Consider the following 10268-nt stretch of genomic DNA (forward strand, 5'->3'; position numbering starts at 1 on the left):
AGAACTTTGACACATTTAAAGAGAAACTTTTGGGTTTAAACTATTGAAGCTTTCAAAAGGTTTTAAACTACTAGACTGGTTTCACCTCAACCCTAGATATTGTTGGCATGTCTAGATGTGCCAGTTTAGCATAATTCAAATGTTCTTATTTCCATATTTGATTCAAACTGTGAGCACTTGAGAGAGTAACCAAATGTTTACACTTCCACTCAACAAACTAAACTCAGCAAAAAAGAAATGTCCCTTTTTCAGGACCCTGTCTTTCAAAGATAATTTGTAAAAATCCAAATAACTTAACAGATCTTAATTGTAAAGTGTTTAAACACTGTTTCCCATGCTTGAACCATCAATTAATGAACATGCACCTGTGGGATGGTCGTTAAGACACTATCAGCTTACAGAAGGTAGGCAATTCAGGTCATAGTTCTGTAAACTTAGGACACTAAAGAGGCCTTTTCTACTGACTGAAAAACACCAAAAGAAAGATGCCCAGGGTCCCTGCTCATCTGCATGAACGTGCCTTAGGCATGCTGCAAGGAGGCATGAGGACTGCAGATGTGGCCAGGGCAATAAATTGCAATGTCTGTACTGTGAGATGCCTAAGACAGCGCTACAGGGAGACAGGACGGAGAGCTGATCGTCCGGGCAGTGGCAGACCACGTGTAACAACACCTGTACAGGCTTGGTACATCCAAACATCACACCTGCGGGACAGGTACAGGATGGCAACAACGACTGCCCGAGTTACACCAGGAACACACAATCCCTCCATCAGTGCTCAAACTGTCCGCGAGAGGCTGGAATGAGGGCTTGTATGCCTGTTGTAAGGCAGGTCCTCACCAGACCTCACCGGCAACAACATCGCCAATGGGCACAAACCCACCGTCGCTGGACCAGACAGGACTGGCAAAAAGTGCTCTTCACTGACGAGGCGCGGTTTTGTCTCACCAGGGGTGATAGTCGGATTCGCATTTATCGTGGAAGGAATAAGGCCTGTACTCTGGAGCGGGATGGAGGTGGAGGGTCCGTCAGTCTGGGGCGGTGTGTCACAGTGTCATCTGACTGAGCTTGTTGTCATTGCAGGTAATCTCAACGCTGTGCATTACAGGGAAGACATCCTCCCTCATGTGGTACCCTTCCTGCAGGCTCATCCTGACATGACCCTCCAGCATTACAATGCCACCAGCCATACTGCTCGTTCTGTGCGTGATTTCCTGCAAGACAGGAATGTCAGTGTTCTGCCATGGCCAGCGAAGAGGCCAGATCTCAATCCCATTGAGCACGTCTGGGACCTGTTGGATCGGAGGGTGAGGGCTAGGGTCATTCCCCCCAGAAATGTCCGGGAACGTGCAGGCGCCTTGGTGGAAGAGTGGGGTAACATCTCAGCAAGAACTGTCAAATCTGTTGCAGTCCATGTGGAGGAGATGCACTGCAGAACTTGACTTATTTTGATTTTGACCCCCCCCCTTTGTTCAGGGACACATTATTCCATTTCTGTTAGTCACATGTTTGTGGAACATGTTCAGTTTATGTCTCTGTTGAATCTTATGTTCATACAAATATTTACACATGTTAAGTTTGCTGAAAATAAATGTAGTTGACAGTGACAGTGATGTACTTGATTGATTGCACTTGATGTTTACTTTTTCACAACTCACATACCATTATGATGACAGCCCCCCAACCCTGCCTAGTTGTTTTGCCCCCAATGTCTTGTCTCTATGGTGATCATAGATCCTTCTCTTTGTGCATGGCACTCAAATGACATCGAGCTAATGGAGAATGGGTTTGAGAATGGGCTTGAATGAGAACTGTGAGTTACGCAAAGGTACTCTGATCTGATTTCCTGTGTGTTAGTCTGTGCATGTATGTTTACTGTATAGCAGGCTCATCTGCTGTTTGAATGCAGCATGTGGGTTATTTTACATCTGTAGAAGCAGCTGTGTCTTTACACCTTGAAGCTTGTTTTTGTGCTCTGTTGCACCTCTTAATATTTGAACTTGATGCCCATTACACACAAAGGTTATACCTACTACACAATGGTGACTGCACTTGATTTATTCTATGTTTCCTTTGTGTCTCCATGACAGCTCGGAATTTGTCTGCATCTTTATCTCCTTTCAGAACCTGATTTTGGGGGTTTATGTTATCTTTCGCCAGCATCAAACACACACGCCTTGTGTCAAACCCTCAGCTCGGGGCCCAGCATGAAACTCAGACTGTGTGATACTCTGTCATGCTCTGACCCTGTTCCACATGATCCCAACAACATGCCTCTGGTGAGACAGGATTAGGTTTGAACTGGTTTACACTGTTTTCATTTTGATTGGGACTTGGGCAATCTCTTGAGTTATTCCTATACACGATGTATATGTTACTGTTCTACTGACTGACCTGTAAATGCTATAGTTCCTCTTGTGAGTAATGGATATGGATGAGATACTGTTTCAAAAGTTTCTATCAATCCAGTGCTTGTGTGGCGTGTTTGTAATAGGCTACTGAATTTCTGTGTTAAAAGTATCTGTACAGCACACTTAAACTAGAACATTCTGTTAACCGCTCAAATGATCTTGCTTCTATACTTCAAAGTCATCATAATATCAGTAGTAGTATAAAGCTATCAGTATTCTAAAGTATACCAACAGCACATTATGTAAGACATGCGACAAGACACTAATTAGCCATTTCACACATCTTCCTTAGCATCGCTCTGTATTCTTTACACACTTGATTAAATAGAACAGATAACACGCCATGCACAGTACAGTATGTCAAAAATAACCTTGCCACTTTAACATTGACTCCAGCATGGCCTGAATGTACAGCCGAGAGAGACCCACCCAGTTGTCCGGTTTAAACCACTCTTCAAAAGCAGTATTTCAGTTTTAGAACACATTGTGCAAAGGGTGCTAGAATGGCTATGGTGGTGTGAAGTGAGTTGATGTGCATATCGTCCTCTTAACTCAACCCTTATGCTCTGACTGCCTCTCTTTCTCTTCCCCTGTCTCTCTCCCTCTGTCTTTATCTTCCCCTGTTTGTAAAGCTGTCTCTCTACCCCTGTTTGTAAAGATGTCTCTCTCTACCCCTGTTTGTAAAGCTGTCTCTCTCTACCCCTGTTTGTAAAGTTGTCTCTCTACCCGTTTGTAAAGCTGTCTCTCTCTACCCCTGTTTGTAAAGCTGTCTCTCTCTACCCCTGTTTGTAAAGCTGTCTCTCTCTACCCCTGTTTGTAAAGCTGTCTCTCTACCCCTGTTTGTAAAGCTGTCTCTCTCTACCCCTGTTTGTAAAGTTGTCTCTCTACCCCTGTTTGTAAAGCTGTCTCTCTCTACCACTGCTTGTAAAGCTGTCTCTCTCTACCCCTGTTTGTAAAGCTGTCTCTCTCTACCTCTGTTTGTAAAGCTGTCTCTCTCTCTCCTTCTCTTTCTCTCTACCTCCACCAGTCCATTTCTGGGTCACTGTCATTCTGTGCTTATCTGAAAATACCTCAGCCCAATAGACTTAGATAGACATTGCAACATTGTATCTGTCCCATGATGCCGTCTGTGAGAGCATGGGCAGTGCCATTGAGGCCATCTCCCCACCTCCATCAGTCAATTTCTGTCATACTGTCCTTCTCTGAAAGTACCTCGGCCCAATAGACTTAGACATTGCAACATTGTATCTGTCCCATTATGCCGTCTGTGAGAGCATGGGCAGTGCCATTGAGGCGATTGATGTTGCACATCATTTTGAAAGAAATACATTTTCTTCTTCTGCTACTTCTATGAGTTGGAAAACCAACTGAAAGGGTGCACTGCCATCTATAGTGTGTTGTTAGAACAGGTATAAAGCCAAGGTTGGCGATTTACTACCACCTGCCGTTATGGAATGTTTCCTCACCAGTATCATTCATTGGCTGATCCCTCCTGATGACCTGGATGGAATTATGTGATCCGTCCTTAACCCATATAAAATCCCACCCAGTCGACTACTTAAAAATGGCACTAGAAGCAGCCAGGGGGTTTTGTAACACGTGTGTGTGTGTATGAGAGATGGTATGGTATGTCTGGGGCACATGTCTAGTTCCAGTAACCATACAGGCAGCAGGTAGCCTAGTGGTTAGAGCATTGGACCAGTAAGGAAAAAGGTTGCTGGATCGAATCCCTGAGCTGACAACATAAAATCTGTAGTTCTGAGCAAGGCAGTTAACCCACTGTTTCCCCAGTGCCAAAGATGTCGATTAAGGCAGCCCCCCCACCACACCTCTCTGATTCAGAGGGGTTGGGTTAAATGCACAAGACACATTTCAGTTGAAGGCATTCAGTTGTACAACTGACTAGCTATCCCTCTTTCCCACACATGACTAATATAACTCATGACTCTCTGAAGTTACTGAGATTTGGGTGATGCATGTGAAGTCATGACTTCTGACATGCTGTTACATGATCACAAGGCTGTTAGGATGGGGAATAGTAAATGACAAGCTTGTTTGACTCGCCACAAATCAAACCATAGTATACACTAAAAGGACAGGGAGTTTATTTAGGAATTTCAATTAGATTGAATTTTACAAAACACAGATATACAACATGAACACATCTAATAATAACACATGTAACACTTTGTCAAACTTGTAACGTGTGTAATAACAGAGGAAGACAGAAAGGAATGATAATGTTTCATGAGGAAGACAGAAAGGAATGATAATGTTTCATGAGGAAGACAGAAAGGAATGATAATGTTTCATGAGGAAGACAGAAAGGAATGATAATGTTTCATGAGGAAGACAGAAAGGAATGATAATGTTTCACGAGGAAGATGAGGAAAAGGAATGATAATGTTTCATGAGGAAGACAGAAAGGAATGATAATGTTTCAGAGGAAGACAGAAAGGAATGATAATGTTTCACGAAAGGAAGACAGAAAGGAATGATAATGTTTCACGAGGAAGACAGAAAGGAATGATAATGTTTCAGAAAGGAATGATAATGTTTCAAGGAAGACAGAAAGGAATGATAATGTTTCATGAGGAAGACAGAAAGGAATGATAATGTTTCACGAGGAAGACAGAAAGGAATGATAATGTTTCGAGGAAGACAGAAAGGAATGATAATGAGGAAGACAGAAAGGAATGATAATGTTTGATAACGAGGAAGACAGAAAGGAATGATAATGTTACACGAGGAAGACAGAAAGGAATGATAATGTTTCATGAGGAAGACAGAAAGGAATGATAATGTTTCACGAGGAAGACAGAAAGGAATGATAATGTTTCATGAGGAAGACAGAAAGGAATGATAATGTTTCACGAGGAAGACAGAAAGGAATGATAATGTTTCATGAGGAAGACAGAAAGGAATGATAATGTTTTATTAGGAAGACAGAAAGGAATGATAATGTTTTATTAGGAAGACAGAAAGGGATGATAATGTTTCATGAGGAAGATAGAAAGGAATGATAATGATTTATTAGGAAGACAGAAAGGAGATCTTAAAGGAGCTAAGTGCTAAAACGTAAGACCAGACGATGGGAAGATCTTAATTGCATACTCTTCGCGTCCTATTTCCTCGTCTCCTTCTCAAAACCCATTTGATTTGAAAGCCAGAGGTCCTGCCCCTCTGACCTGGGTTTTGAGAAGGAGACGAGGAGCGAGGATGCAAGGAGTATGCAAGTTTCAACATGTTTCTTTGGGAGGGACCCCAGATCACCCAACAGACCACAGTGGTTCCTGGAGGTTATAAAATATCCCAACAGGAAGGAATTTCACTTGTGTCAGGGTGAGTCCCTACAAGCTAGGACATCCCTCTTCACCCTATTTCTCTCTGCTGTTACGCTAATGATCTCTATTGATATTTTGCTCAATTATTAGAGAGTTATTATAGAGGTTTCTTTCTATTTCTTAAATCTCATTGAATAAATCTATAAATCAAATAGAGTCCAATCATTTCAGTCCAACTCCGTCAGAGCAGGAACTGGTCAGAAACTAACCAAGAGAAGGACGGAGGTGCAGTACAGTGATTCACAGGCCATTCATCAGGTAGAAGGGTGGGAGAACAGAACCCATAGTTTAATCTCAATTGATTGAAAATCCAACCTTTCCTCCCCGACACTGTCACTTCCTCGTCAAAGACTTGACAGGTGAAAACAATGAACCGACAACCACAGGAGGACTCAGGAGCACGCTATCAATGAGTATAGGCTCTGCTGCATCCTGCCGCCACTCTGCTAATCATCAGAAGGGGGAGGAGAGGGGGGGGGGTATCCAACCACAGGAGGACTCAGGAGCACGCTATCAATGAGTATAGGCCGCTCTGCTAATCATCAGATGGGGGAGGAGGGGGGGGGTATCCAACCACGGGAGACCACTCTCAATGTTCAAAATACACCAGAGAGCATGTTTTAGCCACAGCGGATCAATAGTTTATAAAAAAAATAGCTGTGAATTAAGTTTATCACAAGCACATGCAGGTATCTGCCAAAATTAAGGAAACATCAACATAAAGTGTCTTAAAAAGGGTTTTGCGCAATGACCAGATGCCAGTACAGTTTCAATGCACCTCGGCATAGATTCTACAAGTGGACCTAAACCATGCCAGAAAAATGCACCCCACACGATAACATATACTTTGTATCCCTTGTAAACTTTAGTGTTTCCTTTATTATGGCAGTTATGGTATGTCTATAGCTGGGAAGGCCGCAGCTTGGGCAGCATACTAACTATAGGCTACAGCTTGCTCCTTTATGATCATAGACAAATATTCCATAGAAGGATTTTGTAACATCTAACCCGGGGCAATATGACTGTTAAACTAGCAATGGATGCCAGTCCTGACTTCAATGGAAACTGCTGTCTATGGTTTATATTTCTATGGTTGGTTGCGGCTGTCAGTTTGCCTTTTGCAGATTTCAAAATACAATTGTGGGGAAAAACTTTTGGAAAGCAAATGCCTACTGCTGAAAAGAGAAGACTAATCTGTCTGTAGAACCAATAGAAAATATTTTCCCAACAACTCCCAAATTGTATCTAACAGCAGCACTGTTTTTCAAAGTAGATCATCTTGAGATAGGCTATTGCCTTGACGAGCGCATCCGCCATCGCAGCCTATGGCTTCATCTCCATCAGGTGTGTCAGTGTGCCTCTGGAAATGTCATTTAGTAACCTCTTGCAGCCTATGATTCAGTATATAACCTACACTCCAACATACTGCTTCCTAGCATTGAACAATCTGCATGTTGCTTCATTGGCCTGAGCCACACACACACACACACACACACACACACACACACACACACACACACACACACACACACACACACACACACACACACACACACACACACACACACACACACACACACACACACACACACACACACACACACACACACAGACTGTCAGCAAATGCACATTGATTTCCTCATAATACATATCCTTTTTCACACACACCCAACCAGTGCTCATCTGAGTAGACAGACGAACTGACCCAAGGTCAGCTGGAATGGAACCAGGAATTTGGTCTTGTCCAGTAGGGGAAGGGTCTTCTCATGGGGGTAACGCTCTACATTCACCTTTGCAGTTACAGCACACAAATAGACAACTGTTAGCATTCCTTGCATTTTATTGGACGCAATAATTTACCATAATGTTAAGAGCAGCAAAATTGCTCACAGGTAACTTGTTTGGGAATTTAATACAAATACTGCACACTTCATGTTTTCTTGTCACTTGAAAAAGCACAACAGAAGAACATTACCACCTTATTATAGACCACTTGAATGACTATTGAATAGAACAATAGACTATAATAGAAGAACCAACCAAGGAATTTTTTTAGTTTAAAAGGCATCAGCTCCATAGATTTCTCGAAGGGAGGCATTTTTCTTCTCGGGGTGGTTTTTCTTCTTTCTGTTTATCGTTGTCTCTGATTGGGGATCATATTTAGGTAGCCATTTTCCCTTTTGTGTTCGTGGGTTCTTGTCTATGTGTAGTTGCCTGTCAGCACTCATTTGTATAGCTTCATGGTTCGTTTTGTTATTTTGTTATTTTGTTCAGTGTTCATTCTTTTAATAAATAAGAATGTACGCATACAACGCTGCACCTTGGTCCGATCCTTATAAGGAACGTGACACTGTATTCATGTTTCTTATTACACACAGGGTACATTTGAAAACAGATATATGGGGGCAGCATTCTGGAATGATGGGAATGGAACATCCACTACCATTGCACAACGCCCATTGTTGGTCTGCATGAGTTTGTTGTTCTTGAAGTTTCCACAATCTCTCTCCTTTTCTCTAACTCACTCCCTCTGTGCACACACACACACACACACACACACACACACACACACACACACACACACACACACACACACACACACACACACACACACACACACACACACACACACACACACACACACACACAAACACACTATGTAATTATCGGGGATATACTTTGTGAAGGGGTTACTGTGATTTTGACAGTAGCTTACAGGCAGCTTGGTGGCAAGTAAAATTCTGTATTTTATATTACTGTACACCTACTGTAATATGAATATGGTATCAAAGCAAGTACTGTGTAATGACACAGTACAATATTGTAAAATGTACTGTATTATACTGAAAAAGGTCAATGCTACCATAATTGGAATGAATCGATTAATGGATGACTGAATGAAATTAGTAGAAGGGGGGGTTTATATTTCACATTCATTCATTTTTACTTTAGTTACAAGGGATTGGTGCAAGCAGGTTGGCTGCTAGGTGAAGTGTTTACAAACATTACAGCATATTACTTAATATTTTGTGTTTTATATCATTGGCACTTCTAGAGGCCATAGCTCTTTCCTGCAGTCAAATGACCTAGTGGCCTCAGGGATTCCTATTTTTCATTATTTTATAACTAATAAACATAGTTTTAAAAACCTCAGAAAATCCAGTGTTTCTATGTCAAATAGTTTTGTTATATTTCATTCTTCTGTGAAAATTGTAACATTTCAACTCTATCTCTCCCTTTGCATTGTATGCACCTTGAAAAGCCCAAGGGGGTGAAGTGGCGCTTTAGGGATTTGTTTATCTTGCTCTCTAGGGAGGAGAATGTTGCTCCACCTACGCAATTAGAGAACAATCCCCTTTGAAATGCTCTCACCTTTGTTATACAGTGAGAAAACATGAATTATAGAATTGATCTAGAGAGCAAAGAAGCTACTGTAGACCCAAACCAAAACGGCTCTTGGAATGAACCACATTTGTATACCCGTATGCAAAGATTGCGCTCTGCTGGTTGAAGGTTGACATAACAGAGTGGTGTTCAGCAGAGTAGACAGGGGGAGGTGCACCTGTCCGATACAAAAGGACAGAACTTATTCCATACTGTAACCCAAATGGACAGAACTTATCCCATACTATAACCCAAAGGGACAGAACTTATCCCATACTGTAACCCAAAGGGACAGAACTTATTCCATACTGTAACCCAAAGGGACAGAACTTATTCCATACTGTAACCCAAAGGGACAGAACTTATCCCATACTGTAACCCAAAGGGACAGAACTTATCCCATACTATAACCCAAAGGGACAGAACTTATCCCATACTGTAACCCAAAGGGACAGAACTTATCCCATACTGTAACCCAAAGGGACAGAACTTATCCCATACTGTAACCCAAAAGGGACAGAACTTATCCCATACTATAACCCAAAGGGACAGAACTTATCCCATACTATAACCCAAAGGGACAGAACTTATCCCATACTGTAACCCAAATGGACAGAACTTATCCCATACTATAACCCAAAGGGACAGAACTTATCCCATACTGTAACCCAAAGGGACAGAACATATTCCATACTGTAACCCAAAGGGACAGAACTTATCCCATACTGTAACCCAAAGGGACAGAACTTATCCCATACTGTAACCCAAAAGGGACAGAACTTATCCCATACTGTAACCCAAAGGGACAGAACTTATCCCATACTATAACCCAAAGGGACATAACTTATTCCATACTGTAACCCAAAGGGACAGAACTTATCCCATACTGTAACCCAAAGGGACAGAACTTATCCCATACTATAACCCAAAGGGACAGAACTTATCCCATACTGTAACCCAAAGGGACAGAACTTATCCCATACTGTAACCCAAAAAGGTGATTGATGCAACTGTAATGTGAACCTTTAATTTCCGAAGACTCACAATAACAGACCTAGTAAACGTGTAAACTAAATATACTACACTGAACAAAAATATAAACGCAACATGCAACAATTTCAAATATTTT

Source organism: Oncorhynchus masou, chromosome 9 (genome assembly GCF_036934945.1).
Source record: "Oncorhynchus masou masou isolate Uvic2021 chromosome 9, UVic_Omas_1.1, whole genome shotgun sequence".
NCBI classification, from domain to species: domain Eukaryota; kingdom Metazoa; phylum Chordata; class Actinopteri; order Salmoniformes; family Salmonidae; genus Oncorhynchus; species Oncorhynchus masou.